This window comes from Triticum dicoccoides, chromosome 3B (assembly GCF_002162155.2).
Source record: "Triticum dicoccoides isolate Atlit2015 ecotype Zavitan chromosome 3B, WEW_v2.0, whole genome shotgun sequence".
Taxonomy (NCBI): domain Eukaryota; kingdom Viridiplantae; phylum Streptophyta; class Magnoliopsida; order Poales; family Poaceae; genus Triticum; species Triticum dicoccoides.
The window spans coordinates 360935907-360949383 of NC_041385.1; positions in this window are offsets into that span (position 1 = coordinate 360935907).

Below are 13477 nucleotides of genomic sequence, written 5' to 3' on the forward strand. Positions count from 1 at the left end.
TTAGGCTGCCTTGGGACATCCTCCCACCTCCTTGGCCGCCACCCCTTGCTCCTATATAAGTAGATCCATCTAGTAGCTTTTCCTTGGGATTTGTTTAGTTAAAAGTTAGCCATTGCAACTTCGTGTACTTCGTTTGTGTCCAACGACCAGACCAAGACCGCTTGCGGATCCCCACCATTATCAATACCTCATATATATTTGCAATATTCAGATTGCTTTATCATATTCTTGCTCGTTCTTCGATTGCCTGCAGGAATAGACCTTCGTGGTCAGGCTGACCGTGCTTCCGGCCTCGTCAGTAACCTCAGGAGATTGGTTTAGCGATTGCTAAGGCGCAACGTCGTGCACGTTTGTAGTCGGATCGTGAAAGTCGTCTCCACCAAATCGATAGTTATCATCTCATCGAAAGATCGGGACCCTCGTCTCTATCAGATTTTGAGCAACCTCATCCTCGTAATCTCCCACATAATCATCCTCCTCCGCATCAGCAGCAGGAGCCACAGAAGTATCAACAGCAGCACCAACAGTTTGGCCAAACACAAGAGGAACACGGCTCGCTCGGCGGAGGTCTATTTCGCGACGTGGAGGTAGTCGTTGTTGTTGTTGTTGGAGAGGTGCGTTAGGTGCAGCTGCTGGTGGTGGTGGAAGACGCGCGCGCAATTCATTAAACTTGTTATCGAGCTTTGTTTCGAACGTCTTCTCCATGCCATCTATCTTCTCCATGGCCTCTTCAAATCTGTTTAGCACGTCTTGCACCTGTTCACTCATCATTTGCTGAAATTTATCATGCAAATCCTTATTCGTCATGTTCTCCCAGTCAGTCTCGTCGGCTTGTGATCCTGGCATGGTTAGCAGCAATAGAAACACACAAGAATATGATCCTATAGACTACTAACAAGAGGTGGTGGTGGGTGTCACAAATCCGTCAAGCAAATCTCAAATTCTTACCAGTTCTTACCCAGCAGCAGGCGGTGATCGGCAACCGTTGTAGTCAAAAACTCTCAAAGCTTGGATAGAGCGATTACCAGGGAGAGTCAAACGCACGACGTAGATGTATGTGGAGCTGGGAAGGCTTATAATATGGTAGCAAAAAGGGTCAGCAATAATCAATTCAAAGATGCAAAGTTGAATAAACGCTCAATGACGGTACTGTGCTGGTCCTAGGCTAGACTGTGCTAGAGACGCGAGCCTAGAACATCAACAAAATCACGGCGCGGCACGTAAACAAGGGAAAAGCACACTCTGAAAATTTTCTTTTCGCTCTTTTTGTTTTGCGCTCTTTTTTTTGCGCTGCTTTTTTTTGCGAAAAATCACTGTAATGGCGAGTGTCTCAGAACTCTTCCTAGGTCAAACTGACAGGATGGGCACGAAATTTTTTTTTTCGACAAATTTTTTTTTCCGACTGCACGGACCCAAAAACTGGAAACGGGTCAAAAAAAACTTCCTATAATGGCACCTGTCTCAAAACACTCAGAAACACCTAAAAATAGGATAGCCAGAAATTTTTTCGAAAAATGCGTTTTCGAAAAATTTTGGGCCTAAACGGAGCGTGGCTACCCGACTCCGGCAAGGAAACACGAATCGGAATCTAGATGGATCTCGAAAACAAACCTAATATGACAAGAACTCGGATTGGTGGTGGATATATGGTGGTAGATGGCAGCGGTGGTGGTATATGACAGCTGTGGTGGTATATGGATACGGATTCGAAGCGGTGGCGGCGTGACAACTTATGATCAGAACTCGAAACTCTAAAAGACTAGACTCTAAGACCAGCAACTAGAAACGACGATGCAACCACAAATTCAACAAAGCAAAACCCTAAAAAGATTATGCAAAGGCTCAGATTGGTTCGGATATGATGAACTAACCCTATTTTTTGTGGCTTTTTCGTGGACTGTAGGTATGAAGAACAGACTCGATCTAAACTACAAAAAACTGTAAAATCTCACCGAGTAACCTGGAAATCTGATACCACTTGATAGAGGCAAAGGTGTCCCGTCTTTCGATGAGATGGTGGATTTCGCTTTGGTGGAAGTCGACTTTGACGATCCGACTACGAACGTGCGAGGACGTCGCGCCTTAGCAATCGCTAAACCAACTCCGAGAGGTTATTGACCACGCGGGAGCACGATCAACCTGACCACGAGGGTCTGTTTCCTGCGAGCAAACAAAGAACAAGCAAGAAACTAAGATTGCAATCTGGATATTGCGACTATAAGATGAAAGCTTTATTGATCAAGGTGGGGTTCTGTGACGCCTTTGTCTGGTCGTTGAACACAAATGAAGTACGCGAAGTTGCAGCTATGGCGAACTTTTAATCTAAACAAAACCCAAAGTCTAAACGATGCCCTAAGGGCTGTATATATGGAGGAAGAGGGGGGGAATTTCGTGGCCCTTGGTGGAGGGGTCCGAAATCAACCCTATCTCTTGTTTCCCCACACATACGGACTCTAAAAATAGCCTATACTTATGTATTTTGAAATTACATGGGCCTGGCCCAATAATAAGGTGACGCAGCACCTAAAATAGCCTCGGGACGAAATTTATGAAGTGGCATCTTGTATATTTCGTCCAAGGCTTCATGCACCCATTATGCTGGCTTCAAAGTCCTGAAATCATCACTTGTAACTCCGTTCTTGTTCCCCTTGCACATGCCATCATCTCCATGCTTGTTCTTGCTCCAATGTTCATCCTTCTCCAAGCTAGGCCCTTCATTTGTAAGCAAAACAAATGTATCCAATTTAGGCAGCATCATATTCTCATGATCATTAGAATCATTACCAAGAAACGAAAGTACCTGGTAATTTAGTTGGCGTGCACGAGCTCTAGTAATTGGTCCAGTATGTATAGCAGCAGGGGCTGTGGGTGTAACAATTGTATTGATGTCCTCATCAATGTGTCAACTTATCTTTCAATACCGAGAAGGCTTCTTCCAGTGCGGTACCTCAAAGAAAAGGCACATCTTTCTTTGTAAGCTCATTGAGAGGTGCAGCAATGGTGCTGAAATCTCTGACAAAACGCCTATAGAATCCAGCGAGGCCAAGAAAACTCCTCACTTGTGTGACCGTTTTGGGTTGCGGCCAACTCTCAATAGCTTCAATCTTGGCTTTATCAACTTCAATTCCCTGTGGAGTAACAACATAGCCAAGAAAAGATACTCGGTCGGTGCAAAAGGTGCACTTCCCAAGGTTACCAAACAAACGTGCATCACGTAGAGCAATAAAAACAGCACGTAAATGTTCCAAATGTTCTTCCAAAGATCTGCTATAAATCAATATGTCATCAAAGTAAACTACCACAAATCGTCCAATGAAAGCACGTAAAACTTCGTTCATTAATCTCATGAAAGTACTAGGTGCATTAGTTAACCCAAAAGGCATGACTAACCACTCATATAACCCAAAAGGCATGACTAACCATTAGTCTAGAATGGTCTGAATCTCTCTATTTAATCCACCCAGAAAACGTGCAAGCATAGCTTCATTCTCCTCAACAATACCACATCGAATCATGCCAGTTTGTAATTCCTGATAATATTCTTCTATAGAATTTTTTCCTTGTCTTAAACGCTGCAATTTTTGAAGCAATTCGTGTTGATAATATGGTGGAACCCAACGCGTACGCATAGCGGTTTTCAAAGCAGCCCAAGTAGTTGGAATAGGATATAATCTACAATGTTCAGACCACCAAACACATGCAAAACTAGTGAAAGCACAAACAGCAGCAGCAACCTGTCTCTCCTCGGGATATTGTAAACATGTAAAACGTTGTTCAGTTTCTAACTCCCAAGTAAGATATATATCAGGAACATATCTACCCTCAAATGGTGGAATATTCAATTTCAGTTTAGGAATATGGACATCATCTCGTACCTGAGGTGGTGGTGCAGGCCTACCATTACGAATATATACCTGAGGTCAACCTGCTGGTGGTGGTGCTGGTGGTTGCACGTAGTTCTGATTTTGAGCAACCTCATCCTCGTAATCTCCCACATAATCATCCTCCTCCGCATCAGCAGCAGGAGCCACAGAAGTATCAACAACAGCACCAACAGTTTGGCCAAACACAAGAGGAACACGGCTCGCTCGGCGGAGGTCTATTTCACGACGTGGAGGTAGTCGTTGTTGTTGTTGTTGGAGAGGTGCGTTAGGTGCAGCTGCTGGTGGTGGTGGAAGACGCGCGCGCAATTCATTAAACTTGTTATCGAGCTTTGTTTCGAACGTCTTCTCCATGCCATCTATCTTCTCCATGGCCTCTTCAAATCTGTTTAGCACGTCTTGCACCTGTTCACTCATCATTTGCTGAAATTTATCATGCAAATCCTTATTCGTCATGTTCTCCCAGTCAGTCTCGTCGGCTTGTGATCCTGGCATGGTTAGCAGCAATAGAAACACACAAGAATATGATCCTACAGACTACTAATAAGAGGTGGTGGTGGGTGTCACAAATCCGTCAAGCAAATCTCAAATTCTTACCAGTTCTTACCCAGCAGCAGGCGGTGATCGGCAACCGTTGTAGTCAAAAACTCTCAAAGCTTGGATAGAGCGATTACCAGGGAGAGTCAAACGCACGACGTAGATGTATGTGGAGCTGGGAAGGCTTATAATATGGTAGCAAAAAGGGTCAGCAATAATGAATTCAGAGATGCAAAGTTGAATAAACGCCCAACGACGGTACTGTGCTGGTCCTAGGCTAGACTGTGCTAGAGACGCGAGCCTAGAACACCAACAAAATCACGGCGCGACACGTAAACAAGGGAAAAGCACACTCTGGAATTTATTTATTTTTTTCGCTCTTTTTTTTGCGCTCTTTTTTTTTGCGCTTCTTTTTTTTTGCGAAAAATCACTATAATGGCGAGTGTCTCAAAACTCTTCCTAGCTCAAACTGACAGGATGGGCACGAAATTTTTTCGACCAATTTTTTTTTGACTGCCCGGACCCAAACACTGGAAATGGGTCAAAATAAACTTCCTATAATGGCACCTGTCTCAAAACACTCAGAAACACCTAAAAATAGGATAGCCAGAAATTTTTTCGAAAAATGCGTTTTCGAAAATTTTTGGGCCTAAACGGAGCGTGGTTTCCCGACTCTTTTTTTTCGAAACCTACTCCGGCAAGGAAACACGAATCGGAATCTAGATGGATCTCGAAAACAAACCTAATATGACAAGAACTCGGATTGGTGGTGGATATATGGTGGTAGATGGCAGCGGTGGTGGTATATGACAGCTGTGGTGGTATATAGATACGGATTCGAAGCGGTGGCGGAAAAGCGGTGGTGGTAGATGGCAGGGGTAATGATGATGGTGCGGCAGCAGCGTGACAACTTATGACCAGAACTCGAAACTCTAAAAGACTAGACTCTAAGACCAGCAACTAGACACGACGATGCAACCGCAAATTCAACAAAGCAAAACCCTAAAAAGATTATGCAAAGGCTCAGATTGGTTCGAATATGATGAACTAACCCTAATTTTTTTGTGGCTTTTTCGTGGACTATAGGTATGAAGAACAGACTCGATCTAAACTACGAAAAACTGTAAAATCTCACCGAGCAACCTGGAAATCTGATACCACTTGATAGAGGCAAAGGTGTCCCGTCTTTCGATGAGATGATGGATATCGCTTTGGTGGCAGTCGACTTTGACGATCCGACTACGAACGTGCGAGGACGTCGCGCCTTAGCAATCGCTAAACCAACTCCGAGAGGTTATTGACCACGCCGGAGCACGATCAACCTGACCACGAGGGTCTGTTTCCTGCGAGCAAACGAAGAACAAGCAAGAAACTGAGATTGCAATCTGGATATTGCGAATATAAGATGAAAGCTTTATTGATCAAGGTGGGGTTCTGTGACGCCTTTGTCTGGTCGTTGAACACAAACGAAGTACGCGAAGTTGCAGCTATGGCGAACTTTTAATCTAAGCAAAACCCAAAGTCTAAACGACGCCCTAAGGGCTGTATATATGGAGGAAGAGGGGGGAATTTCGTGGCCCTTGGTGGAGGGGTCCAAATCAACCCTATCTCTTGTTTCCCCACACATACGGACTCTAAAAATAGCCTATACTTATGTATTTCGAAATTACATGGGCCTGGCCCAATAATAAGGTGACGCAGCACCTAAAATAGCCTCGGGACGAAATTTATGAAGTGACATCTTGTATATTTCGTCCAAGGCTTCATGCACCCATTATGGTGGCTTCAAAGTCCTGAAATCATCACTTGTAACTCCGTTCTTGTTCCCCTTGCGCATGCCATCATCTCCATGCTTGTTCTTGCTCCAATGTTCATCCTTCTCCAAGCTAGGCCCTTCATTTGTAAGCAAAACAAATGTATCCAATTTAGGCAGCATCATATTCTCATGAACATTAGAATCATTACCAAGAAACGGAAGTACCTGGTAATTTAGTTGGCGTGCACGAGCTCTAGTAATTGGTCCAGTATGTATAGCAGCGGGGGCTGTGGGTGTAACAATTGTATTGATGTCTTCATCATTATGTTATATTACATGGTTAGTAAGAAACATCTTCCAGGGAGAATAGTTCCGTTAGGGGTTCCTTTCCCTCGGAGGCATGCCCTAAAGTGCATGTCCGGACTGCGAAAAGAGCAGAAAAAGCATCTGGGGGCAGATAAATAAATAAGTAATAAATCATCTTTCAAGTCACCGACCGAATATTCCCTTAAGAACGCTAGCCTTCGGCTTCACCCAGTCTGAGGTACACATCCGGCTGACCCGGCAGTAACAATCGCAGAGGTGCTCCCTTTACCTCCTAGCCAAACAATCGGGAACGTAGGGGTAAGCACAAGAGCCAGGCAACCCAGCTTGGCCAAAACTTAAGTCATATCAATGCATATAATGGTGAGTAAAAGATACATGTGGAAGTATGACACATGTGTTGGGCATGAAGCTCGTATAAATAAGCTTCTGTTAAAGAAGCCCCCAGGTATAACGAGTGCGAGTAGCACATCAAGTGTGTGTGAACAATGTGAAGATCAGCCCTCAAAGGCTTTACTGAAAGAGGGAGGAAAAGGAGGGAAACAAAAGACAGCAAAAAAAATGAAAGGTGGACGGAGGAAGGAGACGAACTCTGAGTCCGGCGCTCGGCGTAGAATCTTCGGAGACGGGCTGCGTTCCATGGGTTCGGCTCGAGTCGGTTGTCAGATGCATTGCATAGATGGTATGCACCGCCGGAAAGGACCTGGTCGATGATGAAGGGACCTTCCCATTTGGGCTTAAGTTTGTCCTTTCTCTTGTCCGGCAGGCGTAGAACTAGCTCGCCAACATTGTAAGTTTTGGCCCGTACTTCTCTGCTTTGATATCTTCGAGCCTGCTGCTGATAGAATGCGGAACGGGATTTTGCCACGTCGCGCTCTTCCTCTAAGTCGTCCAAACTGTCCTGCCGATCCAACTCGGCTTCTCTTTCTTTGTACATGCGCACGTGAGGTGAGTCATGAATTATATCGCAAGGCAAAACTGCCTCTGCGCCGTATACCATAAAAAATGGTGTGAATCCGGTAGTGCGGTTTGGCGTGGTCCGCAGCCCCCAGAGTACGGAGTCGAGCTCCTCTACCCAGTGCGTGTTAGATTTCGTGAGGGACCGCACTAATCTGGCTTTAATGCCGCTCATGATTAGACCATTTGCTCGTTCGACTTGACCGTTAGTTTGAGGGTGATAGACTGAAGCGTAGTCGAGCTTGATGCCCATGTTTTTGCACCAAAGTTTAACCTCGTCGGCCGTGAAATTCGTGCTGTTATCAGTGATGATGCTGTGGGGGGCGCCAAAACGGTACCCCGGATATGAAGTCTATCACGGGTCCGAATTCTGCCGTTTTAACTGGCTTGGCCTCTATCCATTTGGTGAATTTGTCCACCATGACCAATAAGTATTTTTGCTTGTGGGTTCCCCCTTTAAGGGGTCCAACCATGTCAATCCCCCAGACCACGAACGACCAAGTGATGGGTATAGTTTTGAGGGCGGTGGGTGGCATGTGGCTTTGATTAGCAAAGAGCTGGCAACCGACGCATCGTTGGACTAAGTCCTGAGCATCTGCCCGGGCTGTCGGCCAATGAAATCCTGTACGGAAGGCCTTGCCTACAAGGGCCCGGGCTGCGGCGTGGTGCCCGCCGAGTCCGGCGTGAATTTCAGCCAGGAGATTTCGCCCTTCCTCTTCGGAGATACACCTTTGAAGGACTCCGGTTGTGCTTTTCTTATAAAGTTCTCCCTCATGGACCTTGTAGGCTTTAGATCGCCGAATTATGCAACGGGCCTCATTTTGGTCTTCGGGAAGTTCCTGCCTAATTAAGTAGGCTAGGAATGGTTCCGTCCACGGGGCAATTACTGCCATTATTTCATGGGCTGAAGGTGTTATTTCATTGGCTGAGCCACCGATTGTGTCAGAATGTTCCATGTTGGGTGGTGCAGTTGGTTCCGGGTTGTTATTTCCGGACTCCTCTTCCCATAATACGGATGGCTTAAAGAGCCGCTCCAGGAAGATGTTTGGAGGGACGGCGTCGCGTTTTGCGCCGATGCGTGACAACACGTCTGCTGCCTGGTTATTATCCCGGGCTACATGGTGGAATTCGAGTCCTTCGAACCGAGCTGACATTTTTAGGACGGTGTTATGGTAGGCTGCCATTTTCGGATCCTTGGCGTCAAAGTCTCCATTTACTTGGGATATTGCGAGGTTTGAATCCCCGCGCACCTCTAGGCGTTGAATACCCATGGAGATTGCCATCTGGGGACCATGTAGAAGGGCCTCGTATTCGGCTGCGTTGTTGGAGTCCGTGTACATTATTTGAAGTACGTATTTGACTGTGTCTCCGGTTGGGGACGTCAAGACGACGCCAGCCCCCAAGCCGGCCAACATTTTGGAGCCGTCGAAATGCATGTTCAAATTGGAGTATGCGCCGTACTCTTTAGGGAGTTCGGCTTCGGTCCATTCGGCGATGAAGTCAGCCAAAACTTGCGACTTTATAGCTCACCGTGGTTTGTAGGTTATGTCAAATGGTAAGAGCTCAATGGCCCATTTTGCAATCCTACCTGTCGCGTCGCGGTTGTTTATAATGTCGTTGAGAGGTACTTCAGAGGCCACTGTTATGGAACACTCTTGAAAGTAGTGTCGCAGCTTCCAGGATGCCATGAACACCGCGTACGCTATCTTTTGATAATGTGGGTACCGGGACTTGCATGGAGTTAAGACAGTGGATACGTAGTACACTGGTTTTTGAAGAGGGAATTTGTGCCCTTCTGTTTCTCGTTCGACGACAAATACTGCGCTGACAACTTGATGTGTTGCCGCGATATATAATAACATCGGTTCGCCCAGGTTGGGCGCGGCCAGGACAGGATTTGTTGCCAATATGGCCTTAATTTCTTCGAGTCCGGCCATGGCGGCATCCGTCCATTTGAAGTGTTCAGTGCGCTGGAGGAGGCGATAGAGGGGCAGTGCCTTTTCTCCCAAACGGGAGAGGAAGCGGCTTAGAGCCGCCACGCATCCAGTTAGTTTTTGTATTTGTTTGAGGTCTTTTGGGATATCCAATTGTGACAGAGCTCGGATCTTGGCTGGGTTTGCTTCAATTCCTCTACCGGATACAATGAAGCTCAGGAGCTTTCCGGCCGGTACGCTGAAAACAAATTTTTCTGGGTTGAGCTTAATGTCATATGCTCGGAGGTTGTCGAATGTAAGCCTCAAATCGTCTACTAGAGTTTCGACGTGTTTGGTCTTAACGACCACATCGTCTACGTATGCCCCCACTGTTTTGCCTATCTGGGTAGCCAGACATGTCTGAATCATGCGCTGATATGTCGCGCCGGCGTTTTTGAGTCCGAAGGGCATTGTGTTGAAGCAGAATGGTCCGTATGGAGTAATGAATGCCGTTGCGGCCTGGTCTGTTTCCGCCATCTTGATTTGATGGTATCCGGAGTATGCGTCGAGGAAGCACAATGAATCGTGCCCTGCGGTAGCGTCGATGATTTGGTCGATGCGGGGGAGGGGGAAAGGATCCTTTGGACAGGCCTTGTTAAGGTCTTTGAAATCGACATAAAGGCGCCAGGATTTGTCCTTTTTTGGTACCATTACCAGGTTTGCTAGCCAGTCCGGATGTTTTATATCTCTGATGAATCCGGCTTCTAAGAGTTTGGCTAGCTCCTCTCCCATAGCCTATCTTTTGGGTTCGAAAAATTGCCGAAGAGCCTGTTTGACTGGCTTGAATCCTTTTAGGATATTTAGGCTGTGTTCTGCCAGCCTGCGTGGGATTCTTGGCATATCTGAAGGGTGCCAGGCAAAAATGTCCCAATTTTCCCGAAGGAATTCTCGTAGTGCGGCTTCTACATCAGGGTTTAATTGTGCCCCAATGGAGGCCATCTTTGTGGGGTCCGTTGGATGGACCTGGAATTTGACTATTTCGTCTGCTGGTTTAAAAGAGGTGGACTTAGATCTCTTATCGAGTATCACATCGTCCCTATTGACCGTGGAGCGCAGCGAAGTGAGTTCCTCTGCCGCTAGGGCTTCGGATAGTGCCTCTAGGGCTAGTGCGGCTGTCTTATTTTCAGCGCGGAGTGCTATATCTGGATCACTGACAAGAGTGATGATTCCATTGGGCCCGGTCATTTTAAGCTTCATGTACCCGTAATGGGGTATAGCTTGGCAAATTGTGAATGCCTCCCGCCCTAACAAGGCGTGATATCCGCTGCCGAACGGGGCCACTTGGAACATGACCTCCTCGGACCTGTAATTGTCCGGTGAGCTGAACACTACATCTAGTGTGATTTTTCCTGTGCAGCGTACTTCCCGACTAGGGATTATTCCTCTAAAGGTTGTGCTACTTCGTTCAATGCGGCTCCAGTCTATTTCCATTTTTGGAGGGTTTCCTCGTAGATGAGGTTTAATCCGCTGCCGCCATCCATGAGTACCTTGGTAAGACGAAAGCCGTCCACTATCGGACTGAGGACCAATGCGGTTGGTGCTCGAGCTGTTCGGAATTTAGGTTCGTCGCTGGCATTGAAGGTGATAGCCGTGTCGCTCCATGGATTTGTTGTTGCTACTTGGTAGACTTCGGCGAGGCTGTGGATTGTTCGTTTCCGCATATTATTTGATGTGAAAGTCTCGAAGACTGTTAATACCGTACTGGTACTGTTGGGCTGGTTACCCGGGCTAGAAAACCTTCGCCACTTTTGGCCACCTGCCGTAGTATCCAACATGCTCGAAGGCTATGTGTTGGAGTGGCGCCCTCTGTACTATGGATTTTACAGGGTCCGTCGAGCCATCCCTCCAGTACGGTTCCGTGCCCTTTAGGGGTTTTTTGCTTTTTGGTTTTTGACCTAGGTGCTTGAGTATGACGCACCCTTTTATTTCAAACTTGGGTTATGTTCAGGGCCGGATTGTCCCAAAACCTGGTTTCGGTTTTCCAGGCACTCTCGATCGCACAGTATTTTTGTACTATGGTCGCCAGGTCGGCGAAGCGTGTAACTTCGTGATGACTTATGGCGTTCATTATTCCTTTGTCCGTGCAATTGTTGCAGAAAATTGAGATTGCGCTTTCCTCACGGCAGTCCTTTATCCTGTCCATAACCAGGAGGAATCTGTCCCAGTAATGATGTACTGTTTCATCGGGCTCTTGCTGTATTTGAGATAGATCGCTTATGTTTGGGTGGGCGGGCGGAATTAAATTCGGAATCCCGCCCAATCTGAGGCTCAAAGGCCGAGAAGTTTCTGGATTTGAAAGCTTGGATTGCTGGATGTTATCCAACAAATCTGGTCCGATGCCTGACTTTAGGTTCAGTACTTGATCGACGTCCGTCCCTCCGCGGGAATCTGGCATGGAGGGATCGGGAATCCGGACATAACTGGTCTTTAACATAGACGAAGAGTCGCCGCGTTGTTCCTCTACCACAGTAACGTGGTGGGTAGCCTGGGGACAGATAATTTCTCTCAGATCGGTTTTAAGCCCAATCTGATCGTAGTCTGTAGCGACTCCCAGGGCAGCGATGCGATCCAAGAGCTCATTTACGGAGGAGAGCTCCATCGGATCTAGCTGCTCGGCGAATTCCGAGTTGACGTGAAGATCGCTTTTGATGACCTGAGAGGTCATTGTCAGAGCGGTGGCCGAACAGGCAGTCATAAGAAAACCACCAAGCCGGATAGTTTGGCCGGTGGCCAAAGCTCCCTTGGCGTCGTCTTTAAAGACGGGAAAAGGCATCCCTCCTGATTGCGACGGCACAGAGGAACTCTCAATGAAAGAACCAATGTCGGTGTCAAAACCGGCGGATCTCGGGTAGGGGGTCCCGAACTGTGCGTCTAGGCGGATGGTAACAGGAGACAAGGGACACGATGTTTTACCCAGGTTCGGGCCCTCTTGATGGAGGTAAAACCCTCGTCCTGCTTGATTGATATTGATGATGTGGGTATTACAAGAGTAGATCTACCACGAGATCAAGGAGGCTAAACCCTAGAAGCTAGCCTATGGTATGATTGTTGTTCGTCCTATGGACTAAAACCATCCGGTTTATATAGACACCGGAGAGGGCTAGGGTTACACAGAGTCGGTTACAATGGTAGGAGATCTACATATCCGTATCGCCAAGCTTGCCTTCCACGCCAAGGAAAGTCCCCTCCGGACACGGGACGAAGTCTTCAATCTTGTATCTTCATAGTCTTGGAGTCCGGCCGATGATGATAGTTCGGCTATCCGGACACCCCCTAGTCCAGGACTCCCTCAGTCGGAGCTAGAAGAAGTTCGACTATTCTAATCGCATTGTCAAACGGTTCCACTTGCACTCTAGGAGGGTACGTAGACACACTCTCCCCCCTCTCGTTGCTATGCATCTCCTAGATAGATCTTGCTTGAGTGTAGGATTTTTTTGAAATTGCATGCTACGTTCCCCAACAGATCTTCCTCCTGAGGCTTGGATTGAGAGTTATGAGTTAGCCATGGATATGTTGGATGTCAATGATGTTGTCTGTGCCAAATACTTTACTGCGATGTTGGACGGGCTACCTCGTACATGGTTAAAAGGTTTACCACCTAATTCTATCAGTTCATGGGCGGAGTTGAAGGCGTGTTTCATCAAAAATATTCAAGGGACATGCAAGCAGCCTCTGACGATTGTTGATCTGGATCACTGCGTGTAGCATGAGGATGAGTCCGCCCACCATTGGATCCGGCAGGTCTCCACTATTATTCACTCGTCTGATAGTATTGCAACGTGTCAGGTGGTTATGATCTTAGAGAACAACTGTCACTTTGTCCCCCTTACGCAGAATCTCGGGCGGCTCAAGCGCACTTGCCAGGACATGGGGGAACTCGTGGCGGCTCTCATTAAATATGCAAACTCAGATAACACAAAGGACCCTGGTTCTTATGATGAGAAATCCAACAAGGGGAAGAAAAATGACAACAGTAAGGGTCAGCAGCATAGTCATCATGATGAAATGAAATAAGCACAGAGTACAAGTAGCGTGAAAACATGATAAGC